At 28.4% G+C, this 13,380-nt stretch overlaps 2 long non-coding RNA genes across 33 annotated transcripts in view; both read left to right on the top strand.

Annotated features, from left to right (window-relative positions):
* Window positions 1-11,862, top strand: part of LOC127728051 (uncharacterized) — a 34,620-nt gene extending 22,758 nt beyond the window's left edge. For 18 of the 32 annotated variants that reach the window (XR_007994111.1, XR_007994130.1, XR_007994039.1 and 15 more), the window contains 2 exons: window positions 11,252-11,320; window positions 11,799-11,862. This is a non-coding gene — a long non-coding RNA (uncharacterized LOC127728051). Of the gene's footprint in view, window positions 1-1,521; window positions 1,591-5,226; window positions 5,296-6,325; window positions 6,392-6,871; window positions 6,941-7,965; window positions 8,032-8,511; window positions 8,581-10,704; window positions 10,774-11,251; window positions 11,321-11,798 lie in introns of those variants that run through there. The other 14 variants (XR_007994318.1, XR_007994316.1, XR_007994300.1 and 11 more) reach the window with 8 other exon arrangements.
* On the top strand, window positions 1,783-3,676 carry LOC127729454 (uncharacterized). The gene is made up of 3 exons (XR_007994648.1): window positions 1,783-2,135; window positions 2,614-2,681; window positions 3,588-3,676. It is a non-coding gene; the product is annotated as an uncharacterized LOC127729454 (long non-coding RNA).
* Window positions 11,863-13,380: the final 1,518 nt, after the last annotated feature.

Raw genomic sequence — 13,380 nt, 5'->3', positions numbered from 1 at the left:
CTGTACAATTATTCTACCTAATATAACGGCGCTGTTGAGTGTGGTTTACTTTTGTTAAAAATATTGACTCCAAAAAAGTACGCACGTAAAACAATCTTATCCATAAGCAACTGCTAATAAAAGAACGTTTTTGTATTTGAAGGAGAGTCTTTAAATATTCGAAACTAGTGACAAAGTTTACAGAAAAAAAACAGCGCTTTTATGGAAAGATGCTTTCAATGAACATAACAATGGTATCTTCATATTTCAGACAATTATTTGTTAACCCATTCGAACACATATATATCTGCATTCTTAGTTATTGATTAATTTTGTAAAAAATCTGAATGAACAAAAATATATAGTATACACTGTTTTCCATTATACATTGATTACTTACTTCATCAATATACAATTATTGACTTTTTTGTATTATTAATTTCAGGAGAATGTTTAAACTCGTCGAATAATCACACAAAATGAGAAGCAAACATTTTGGCGACTTTTTAAACAGGTATATTCGAATGACTCTTAGGAAAAATGCAAAACATCAAGAATAAGCTAATCAACTGTACAATTATTCTACCTAATATAACGGCGCTGTTGAGTGTGGTTTAATTTTGTTAAAAATATTGACTCTAAAAAAATACGCACGTAAAACAATCTTATCTATAAGCAATTGCGAATAAAAGAACATTTATGTATTGCAAGGAAAGTCTTTAAAATACCGAAATTAGTGACAAAGTTTGCAGAAAAATAAATCAGCCCTTTTATGAAAAGATGCTTTCAATAAACATAACAATGGTAACTTCATATTTCAGACAGTTAGTTGTAAACCCATTCGAACACATAAATATCTGCATTCTTAGTTATTGATTATTTTTGTAAAAAATCTGAATGAACACAAATATATAGGATACACTGTTTTCCATTATACATTGATTACTTACTTCATCAATATACAATTATTGACTATTTTGTATTGTTAATTTCCAAAGAATGTTCAAACTCGCCGAATAATCACACAAAATCGGAAGAAAACATTTGGCGACTTTTTAAACAGGTATATTCGAATGACTGTTTGCAAAAAGCAAAACATCAAGATCAAGCTAATGAAATGAACAATTATTCTACCTAATATAACAGCGCTGTTGAGTGTGGTTAAATTTTGTTAAAAATATTAAGTCAAAAAAAGTACGCACGTAAAACAATTTTATCCATAGGCAATTTCTAATAAAAGAACGTTTTTGTATTTTAAGGAGAGTCTTTAAAAAGTCGAAACTAGTGACAAAGTTTACAGAAAAAAAAAATCAGTGCTTTTATGAAAAGATGCTTTCAATGAATATAACAATAATAACTTCTTAATTCAGACAATTAGTTGTTAACCAATTTGAACACATATGTCTGCATTCTTAGTTATTGATTATTTTTGTCAAAAATATGATTGAACAAAAATATATAGTATACACTGTTTTCCATTATACATTGATTACTTACTTCATCAATATACAATTATTGACTATTTTGTATTATTAATTTCAGGAGTATTTTCAAACTCGTCGATTAATCACACAAAATCAGAAGCAAAAATTTTGGCGACTTTTTAAACAGGTATATTCGAATGACTGTTAGGAAAAATGCAAAACATCAAGAATAAGCTAATCAACTGTATAATTATTCTACCTAATATAACGGCGCTGTTGAGTGTGGTTTAATTTTGTTAAAAATATTGACTCCAAAAAAATACACACGTAAAACAATCTTATTCATAAGCAATTGCTAATAAAAGAACGTTTTGTATTTCAAGGATAGTCTTTAAAAAGTCGGAACTAGTGACAAAGTTTGCAGAAAAAAAACAGCGCTTTTATGGAAAGATGCTTTCAATGAACATAACAATGGTATCTTCATATTTCAGACAATTAGTTGTAAACCCATTCGAACACATATACCAGCATTTTTAGTTATTGATTATGTTTGTAAAAAATATGAATGAACAAAAATATATAGTATACACTGTTTTCCATTATACATTGATTACTTACTTCACCAATATACAATTATTGACTATTTTGTATTATTAATTTCAGGAGAATTTTCAAACTCGACGAATAATCACACAAAATCAAAAGCAAAAATTTCGGCAACTTTTTAAACAGGTACATTTGAATGACTGTGAGGAAAAATGCAAAGCATCAAGATCAAGCTTAACAACTGTACAATTATTCTACCTAATATAACGGCGCTGTTGAGTGTGGTTTACTTTTGTTAAAAATATTGACTCAAAAAAAGTACGCACGTAAAACAATCTTATCCATAAGCAACTGCTAATAAAAGAACGTTTTTGTATTTCAAGAATAGTCTTTAAATAGTCGAAACCAGTGACAAAGTTTGCAGAAAAAAACAGCGCTTTTATGGAAAGATGCTTTCAATGAACATAACAATGGTATCTCCATATTTCAGACAAGTATTTGTTAACCCATTCGAACACATATATATCTGCATTCTTAGTTATAGATTATTTTTGTAAAAAATCTGAATGAACAAAAATATATAGTATACACTGTTTTCCATTATACATTGATTACTTACTTCATCAATATACAATTATTGAATATTTTGTATTATAAATTTCAGGAGAATGTTCAAACTCGCCGAATAATCTCACAAAATCGGAAGAAAACATTTGGCGACTTTTTAAACAGGTATATTCGAATGACTGTTTGCAAAAGGCAAAACATCAAGATCAAGCTAATGAAATGTACAATTATTCTAGCTAATATGACGGCGCTGTTGAGTGTGGTTAAATTTTGATAAAAATATTGACTCAAAAAAAGTACGCACTTAAAACAATCTTATTCATATGCAATTGCGAATAAAAGAACGTTTTTGTTTTGCAAGAAGAGTCTTTAAAATGTCGGAACTAGTGACAAAGTTTGCAGAAAAAATCAATCAGCCCTTTTATATATATGAAAAGATGTTTTCAATGAACATAACAATGGTAACTTCATATTTCAGACAATTAGTTATAAACCTATTCGAACACATATATCCTCATTCTTAAATACTGATTTTTTTTGTAAAAAATATGAATGAACAAAAATATATAGTATACATTGTTTTCCATTATAGATTGATTACTTACTTCATCGATATATGCAAAACATCAAGAATAAGCTAATCAACTGTACAATTATTCTATCTAATATAACGGCGCTGTTGAGTGTGGTTTAATTGTGTTAAAAATGTTGACTCAAAAAAAAGGTAGGCACGTAAAACAATCTTACTCATAAGCAATTGCGAATAAAAAAACGCTTTTCTATTGGAAGGAGAGTATTTAAAAAGTCGGAACTAGTGACAAAGTTTACAGAAAAATAAATCAGCCCTTTTATGAAAAGATGTTTTCAATGAACAAAACAATGGTAACTTCATATTTCAGACAATTAGTTGTAAACCCATTCGAAAACACATATCTACATTCTTAGTTACTAATTATTTTCGTAAAAAATCTGAATAAACAAAAATTTATAGTGTACATTGTTTTCCATTATACATTGATTACATCATTCATCAATATACGATTATTGACTATTTGGTATTATTAATTTCAGGAGAATTATCAAACTCGTCGAATAATCACACAAAATCAGAAGCAAACATTTTGGCGACTTTTTAAACAGGTATATTCGAATGACTGTTAGGAAAAAGCAAAACATAAAGAATAAGCTAATCAACTGTACAATTATTCTACCTAATATAACGGCGCTGTTGAGTGTGGTTTAATTTTATTAAAAATATTGACTCCAAAAAAAAATACGCACGTGGAACAATCTTATCCATAAGCAATTGCTAATAAAAGAACGTTTTTGTATTTCAAGGAGAGTCTTTAAAAAGTCGAAACTAGTGACAAAGTTTGCAGAAAAATAAATCAACGCTTTTATGAAAAGATACTTTAAATGAACATAACAATGATAACTTCATATTTCAGACAATTAGACGTAAACCCATTCGAACACACATACCTGCATTTTTAGTTACTAATTATGTTTGTAAAAATATGAATGCACAAAAATATATAGTATACATTGTTATCCATTATACATTGATTACTTACTTCATCAATATACAATTATTGACTATTTTGTATTATTAACTTCAGGAGAATTTTCAAACTCGTCGAATAATCTCACCAAATGGGAAGAAACAGTTTGGCGACTTTTTAAACAGGTATATTCGAATGACTGTTAGGAAAAAAGCAAAACATCAAGATCAAGCTAATCAACTGTACAGTTATTCTACCTAATATAACGGCGCTGTTGAGTGTGGTTTACTTTTGTTAAAAATATTGACTCAAAAAAAGTACGCACGTAAAACAATCTTATCCATAAGCAATTGCTAATAAAAGAACGTTTTTGTATTTCAAGGAGTGTCTTTAAAAAGTCGAAACTAGTGACAAAGTTTGCAGAAAAATAAATCAACGCTTTTATTAAAAGATGCTTTCAATGAACATATCAATGGTAACTTCATATTTCAGACAATTAGTTGTAAACCCATTCGAACACATATACCAGCATTTTTAGTTATTGATTATGTTTGTAAAAAATATGAATGAACAAAAATATATAGTATACACTGTTTTCCATTATACATTGATTACTTACTTCATCAATATACAATTATTGACTATTTTGTATTATTATTTCAGGAGAATGTCCAAACTCGCCGAATAATCTCACAAAATCGGAAGAAAACATTTGGCGACTTTTTAAACAGGTATATTCGAATGACTGTTTGAAAAAGCAAAACATCAAGATCAAACAAATGAAATGAACAATTATTCTACCTAATATAACAGCGCTGTTGAGTGTGGTTAACTTTTGTTAAAAATATTAAGTCAAAAAAGTTACGCACGTAAAACAATTTTATCCATAGGCAATTTCTAATAAAAGAACGTTTTTGTATTTCAAGGAGAGTCTTTAAAAAGTCGAAACTAGTGACAAAGTTTGGAGAAAACAAAAATCAGCGCTTTTATGAAAGATGCTTTCAATGAATATGACAATAGTAACTTCATAATTCAGACAATTAGTTGTTAACCAATTTAAACACATATGTTTGCATTCTTAGTTATTGATTATTTTTGTCAAAAATATGATTGAACAAAAATATAGAGTATACACTGTTTTCCATTATACATTGATTACTTACTTCATCAATATACAATTATTGACTATTTTGTATTATTAATTTCAGGAGTATTTTCAAACTCGTCGAATAATCACACAAAATCAGAAGCAAAAATTTTGGCGACTTTTTAAACAGGTTATTCGAATGACTGTTAGGAAAAATGCAAAACATCAAGAATAAGCTAATCAACTGTACAATTATTCTAGCTAATATAACGGCGCTGTTGAGTGTGGTTTAATTTTGTTAAAAAATATTGACTCCAAAAAAGTATGCACGTAAAACAATCTTATCCATAAGCAAATTGCTAATACAAGAACGTTTTTGTATTTCAAGGAGAGTCTTTAAAAAGTCGAAACTAGTGACAAAGTTTGCAGAAAAATAAATAAACGCTTTTATGAAAAGATGCTTTCAATGAACATAACAATGGTAACTTCATATTTCAGACAATTATTTGTTAACCCATTCGAACACACATATGTCTGCATTTTTAGTTACTAATTATGTTTGTAAAAAATATGAATGAACAAAAATATAAAGTATACATTGTTTTCCATTATACATTGATTACTTACTTCATCAATATACAATTATTGACTATTTTGTATCATTAATTTCAGGAGAATTTTCAAACTCGTCGAATAATCACACAAAATCAGAAGCAAAAACGTTGGCGACTTTTCAACAGGTATATTCTAATGACTGTTAGGAAAAATGCAAAACATTAAGATCAAGCTAATCAACTGTACAATTATTCTACCTAATATAACGGCGCTGTTGAGTGTGGTTTACTTTTGTTAAAAATATTTACTCAAAAAAAGTACGCACGTAAAACAATCTTATCCATAACAAACTGCTAATAAAAGAACGTTTTTGTATTTCAAGGAGAGTCTTTAAATAGTCGAAACTAGTGACAAAGTTTGCAGAAAAAAACAGCGCTTTTATGGAAAGATGCTTTCAATGAACATACCAATGGTATCTTCATATTTCAGACAATTATTTGTTAACTCATTCGAACACATATATATATATGCATTCTTCGTTATTGATTATTTTTGTAAAAAATCTGAATGAACAAAAATATATAGTATACACTGTTTTCCATTATACATTGATTACTTACTTCATCAATATACAATTATTGACTATTTTGTATTAATTTCAGGAGAATGTTTAAACTCGTCGAATAATAACACAAAATCAGAAGCAAACATTTGGGCGACTTTTTAAACAGGTATATTCGAATGACTGTTTGGAAAAATGCAAAACATCAAGAATAAGCCTATCAACTGTACAATTATTCTACCTAATATAACGGCGCTGTTGAGTGTGGTTTAATTTTTATTAAAAATATTGACTCCAAAAAAGTACGCATGTAAAACAATCTTATCCATAAGTAATTGCGAATAAAAGAACATTTTTGTATTGCAAGGACAGTCTTTAAAATACCGAAATTAGTGACAAAGTTTGCAAAAAAATACATCAGCCCTTTTATGAAAAGATGCTTTCAATGAACATAACAATGGTAACTTCATATTTCAAAAAATTAGTTGTAAACCCATTCGAACACATATACCAGCATTTTTAGTTATTGATTATGTTTGTAAAAAATATGAATGAACAAAAATATATAGTATACACTGTTTACCATCATACATTGATTACTTACTTCATCAATATACAATTATTGACTATTTTGTATTATTAATTTCAGGAGAATTATCAAATTCGTCGAATAATCACACAAAATCAGAAGCAAAAATTTTGGCGACTTTTTAAACAGGTATATTTGAATGACTGTTAGGAAAAATGCAAAACATCCAGAATAAGCTAATCAACTGTATAATTATTCTACCTAATATAACGGCGCTGTTGAGTGTGGTTTAATTTTGTTAAAAATATTGACTCCAAAAAAATACGCACGTAAAACAATCTTATCCATAAGCAATTGCTAATAAAAGAACGTTTTTGTATATCAAGGAGAGTCTTTAAAAAGTCGAAACTAGTGACAAAGTTTGCAGAAAAATAAATCAACGCTTTTATGAAAAGATGCTTTCAATGAACATAACAATGGTAACTTCATATTTCAGACATTTAGATGAAAACCCATTCGAACACACATACCTGCATTTTTAGTTACTAATTATGTTTGTAAAAAATATGAATGAACAAAAATATATAGTATACATTGTTTTCCATTATACATTGATTACTTACTTCATCAATATACAATTATTGACTATTTTGCATAATTATATTCAGGAGAAGTTTCAAACTCGTCGAATAATCACACAAAATCAGAAGCAAAAACGTTGGCGACTTTTCAACAGGTATATTCTAATGACTGTTAGGAAAAATGCAAAACATTAAGATCAAGCTAATCAACTGTACAATTATTCTACCTAATATAACGGCGCTGTTGAGTGTGGTTTACTTTTGTTAAAAATATTTACTCAAAAAAAGTACGCACGTAAAACAATCTTATCCATAACAAACTGCTAATAAAAGAACGTTTTTGTATTTCAAGGAGAGTCTTTAAATAGTCGAAACTAGTGACAAAGTTTGCAGAAAAAAACAGCGCTTTTATGGAAAGATGCTTTCAATGAACATAACAATGGTATCTTCATATTTCAGACAATTATTTGTTAACCCATTCGAACACATATATATATGCATTCTTCGTTATTGATTATTTTTGTAAAAAATCTGAATGAACAAAAATATATAGTATACACTGTTTTCCATTATACATTGATTACTTACTTCATCAATATACAATTATTGACTATTTTGTATTAATTTCAGGAGAATGTTTAAACTCGTCGAATAATAACACAAAATCAGAAGCAAACATTTGGGCGACTTTTTAAACAGGTATATTCGAATGACTGTTAGGAAAAATGCAAAACATCAAGAATAAGCTAATCAACTGTACAATTATTCTAGCTAATATAACGGCGCTGTTGAGTGTGGTTTAATTTTTATTAAAAATATTGACTCCAAAAAAATACGCACGTAAAACAATCTTATCCATAAGTAATTGCGAATAAAAGAACATTTTTGTATTGCAAGGAAAGTCTTTAAAATACCGAAATTAGTGACAAAGTTTGCAAAAAAATACATCAGCCCTTTTATGAAAAGATGCTTTCAATGAACATAACAATGGTAACTTCATATTTCAAAAAATTAGTTGTAAACCCATTCGAACACATATACCAGCATTTTTAGTTATTGATTATGTTTGTAAAAAATATGAATGAACAAAAATATATAGTATACACTGTTTACCATCATACATTGATTACTTACTTCATCAATATACAATTATTGACTATTTTGTATTATTAATTTCAGGAGAATTATCAAATTCGTCGAATAATCACACAAAATCAGAAGCAAAAATTTTGGCGACTTTTTAAACAGGTATATTTGAATGACTGTTAGGAAAAATGCAAAACATCCAGAATAAGCTAATCAACTGTATAATTATTCTACCTAATATAACGGCGCTGTTGAGTGTGGTTTAATTTTGTTAAAAATATTGACTCCAAAAAAATACGCACGTAAAACAATCTTATCCATAAGCAATTGCTAATAAAAGAACGTTTTTGTATTTCAAGGAGAGTCTTTAAAAAGTCGAAACTAGTGACAAAGTTTGCAGAAAAATAAATCAACGCTTTTATGAAAAGATGCTTTCAATGAACATAACAATGGTAACTTCATATTTCAGACAATTAGATGAAAACCCATTCGAACACACATACCTGCATTTTTAGTTACTAATTATGTTTGTAAAAAATATGAATGAACAAAAATATATAGTATACATTGTTTTCCATTATACATTGATTACTTACTTCATCAATATACAATTATTGACTATTTTGTATAATTAATTTCAGGAGAATTTTCAAACTCGTCGAATAATCACACAAAATCAGAAGCAAAAACGTTGGCGACTTTTCAACAGGTATATTCTAATGACTGTTAGGAAAAATGCAAAACATCAAGATCCAGCTAATCAACTGTACAATTATTCTACCTAATATAACGGCGCTGTTGAGTGTGGTTAACTTTTGTTAAAAATATTGACTCCAAAAAAGTACGCACGTAAAACAATCTTATCCATAAGCAACTGCTAATAAAAGAACGTTTTTGTATTTGAAGGAGAGTCTTTAAATATTCGAAACTAGTGACAAAGTTTACAGAAAAAAAAAACAGCGCTTTTATGGAAAGATGCTTTCAATGAACATAACAATGGTATCTTCATATTTCAGACAATTATTTGTTAACCCATTCGAACACATATATATCTGCATTCTTAGTTATTGACTAATTTTGTAAAAAATCTGAATGAACAAAAATATATAGTATACACTGTTTTCCATTATACATTGATTACTTACTTCATCAATATACAATTATTGACTTTTTTGTATAATTAATTTCAGGAGAATGTTTAAACTCGTCGAATAATCACACACAATCAGAAGCAAACATTTTGGCGACTTTTTAAACAGGTATATTCGAATGACTATTAGGGAAAATGCAAAACATCAAGAATAAGCTAATCAACTGTACAATTATTCTACCTAATATAACGGCGCTGTTGAGTGTGGTTTAATTTTGTTAAAAATATTGACTCTAAAAAAATACGCACGTAAAACAATCTTATCCATAAGCAATTGCGAATAAAAGAACATTTATGTATTGCAAGGAAAGTCTTTAAAATACCGAAATTAGTGACAAAGTTTGCAGAAAAATAAATCAGCCCTTTTATGAAAAGATGCTTTCAATGAACATAACAATGGTAACTTCATATTTCAGACAATTAGTTTTAAACCCATTCGAACACATAAATATCTGCATTCTTAGTTATTGATTATTTTTGTAAAAAATCTGAATGAACAAAAATAGATAGGATACACTGTTTTCCATTATACATTGATTACTTACTTCATCAATATACAATTATTGACTATTTTGTATTGTTAATTTCCAAAGAATGTTCAAACTCGCCGAATAATCACACAAAATCGGAAGAAAACATTTGGCGACTTTTTAAACAGGTATATTCGAATGGCTGTTTGCAAAAAGCAAAACATCAAGATCAAACAAATGAAATGAACAATTATTCTACCTAATATAACAGCGCTGTTGAGTGTGGTTAAATTTTGTTAAAAATATTAAGTCAAAAAATGTACGCACGTAAAACAATTTTATCCATAGGCAATTTCTAATAAAAGAACGTTTTTGTATTTCAAGGAGAGTCTTTAAAAAGTCGAAACTAGTGACAAAGTTTGCAGAAAAAAACACAAGCCCTTTTATGAAAAGATGCTTTCAATGAATATAACAATAATAACTTCATAATTCAGACAATTAGTTGTTAACCAATTTGAACACATATGTCTGGATTCTTAGTTATTGATTATTTTTGTCAAAAATATGATTGAACAAAAATATATAGTATACACTGTTTTCCATTATACATTGATTACTTACTTCATCAATATACAATTATTGACTATTTTGTATTATTAATTTCAGGAGTATTTTCAAACTCGTCGATTAATCACACAAAATCAGAAGCAAAAATTTTGGCGACTTTTTAAACAGGTATATTCGAATGACTGTTAGGAAAAATGCAAAACATCAAGAATAAGCTAATCAACTGTACAATTATTCTACCTAATATAACGGCGCTGTTGAGTGTGGTTTAATTTTGTTAAAAAAACTGACTCCAAAAAAATACGCACGTACAACAATCTTATCCATAAGCAATGGCTAATAAAAGAACGTTTTTGTATTTCAAGAGAGTCTTTAAAAAGTCGAAACTAGTGACAAAGTTTGCAGAAAAATAAATCAACGCTTTTATGAAAAGATGCTTTCAATGAACATAACAATGGTAACTTCATATTTCAGACAATTAGTTGTAAACCCATTCGAACACATATACCAGCATTTTTAGTTATTGATTATGTTTGTAAAAAATATGAATGAACAAAAATATATAGTATACACTGTTTTCCATTATACATTGATTACTTACTTCATCAATATACAATTATTGACTATTTTGTATTATTAATTTCAGGAGAATTATCAAACTCGTCGAATAATCACACAAAATCAGAAGCAAAAATTTTGACGAATTTTTAAACAGGTATATTCGAATGACTGTTAGGAAAAATGCAAAACATCAAGAATAAGCTAATCAACTGTACAATTATTCTACCTTATATAACGGCGCTGTTGAGTGTGGTTTAATTTGGTTAAAAATATTGACTCCAAAAAAATACGCACGTAAAACAATCTTATCCATAAGCAATTGCTAATAAAAGAACGTTTTGTATTTCAAGGATAGTCTTTAAAAAGTCGGAACTAGTGACAAAGTTTGCAGAAAAAAAACAGCGCTTTTATGGAAAGATGCTTTCAATGAACATAACAATGGTAACTTCATATTTCAGAATATTATTTGTTAACCCATTCGAACACATATATATCTGCATTCTTAGTTATTGATTATTTTTGTAAAAAATATGAATGAACAAAAATATATAGTATACACTGTTTTCCATTATACATTGATTACTTACTTCATCAATATACAATTATTGACTATTTTGTATTATTAATTTCAGGAGAATTATCAAACTCGTCGAATAATCACACAAAATCAGAAGCAAAAATTTTGACGAATTTTTAAACAGGTATATTCGAATGACTGTTAGGAAAAATGCAAAACATCAAGAATAAGCTAATCAACTGTACAATTATTCTACCTAATATAACGGCGCTGTTGAGTGTGGTTTAATTTTGTTAAAAATATTGACTCCAAAAAAATACGCACGTAAAACAATCTTATCCATAAGCAATTGCTAATAAAAGAACGTTTTTGTATTTCAAAGAGAGTCTTTCAAAAGTCGAAACTAGTGACAAAAATTGCAGAAATATAAATTAGCGCTTTTATGAAAAGATGCTTTCAATAAACCTAAGAATGGTAACTTCATATTTCAGACAATTAGTTGTAAACCCATTCGAACACACATACCTGCATTTTTAGTTACTGATTATGTTTGTTAAAAATCTGAATGAACAAAAATATATAGTATACATTGTTTTCCATTATACATTGATTACTTACTTCATCAATATACAATTATTTACTATTTTGTATTATTAATTTCAGGAGAATATTCAAACTCGTCGAATAATCACACAAAATCAAAAGCAACAATTTCGGCGACTTTTTAAACAGGTATATTCGAATGACTGTTAGGAAAAATATAAAACATCAAGATCAAGCTAATCAACTGTACAATAATTCTACCTATTATAACGGCGCTGTTGAGTGTGGTTTACTTTTGTTAAAAATATTGACTAAAAGAACGTTTTTCTATTGCAAGGAGAGTCTTTTAAAAGTCTAAACTAGTGACAAACTTTGCAGAAAAATAAATGAGCGCTTTTATTAAAAGATGCTTTTAATGAACATAACAATGGTAACTTCATATTTCAGACAATTAGTTGTAAAACCATTCGAACACATATATCTGAAATTGAGAATGGAAATGGGGAATGTGTCAAAGAGACAACAACCCGACCATAGAACAGACAACAGCAGAAGGTCACCAACAGGTCTTTAATGAAGCGAGAAATTCCCTCACCCGGAGGCGTCCTTCAGCTGGCCCCTAAACAAATATATATACTAGTTCAGTGATAATGAACGCCATACTAAACTCCAAATTGTACACCAGAAACTAAAATTAAAAATAATACAAGACTAACAAAGGCTAGAGGCTCCTGACTTGGGACAGGCGCAAAAATGCGGCGGGGTTAAACATGTTTATGAGATCTCAACCCTCCTCCTATACCTCTAGCCAATGTAGAAAAGTAAACGCATAACAATACGCACATTAAAATTCAGTTCAAGAGAAGTCTGAGTCTGATGTCAGAAGATGTAACCAAAGAAAATAAACAAAATGACAATAATACATCAATAACAACAGACTACTAGCAGTTAACTGACATGCCAGCTCCAGACTTCAATTAAACTGATTGAAAGATTATGTCTTCATCATATGAATATCAGGCACAATCCTTCTCGGTAGGGAACTGCAATCTTAGTTACTGATTTTTTTTGTACAAAATCTGAATGAACAAAAATATATAGTATACACTGTTTTCCATAATACATTAATTACTTACTTCATCAATATACAATTA

The sequence above is a fragment of the Mytilus californianus genome, unplaced genomic scaffold (genome assembly GCF_021869535.1).
Source record: "Mytilus californianus isolate M0D057914Y unplaced genomic scaffold, xbMytCali1.0.p SCAF_1, whole genome shotgun sequence".
NCBI classification, from domain to species: domain Eukaryota; kingdom Metazoa; phylum Mollusca; class Bivalvia; order Mytilida; family Mytilidae; genus Mytilus; species Mytilus californianus.
This window is presented reverse-complemented; position numbering and strand designations above follow the sequence as displayed.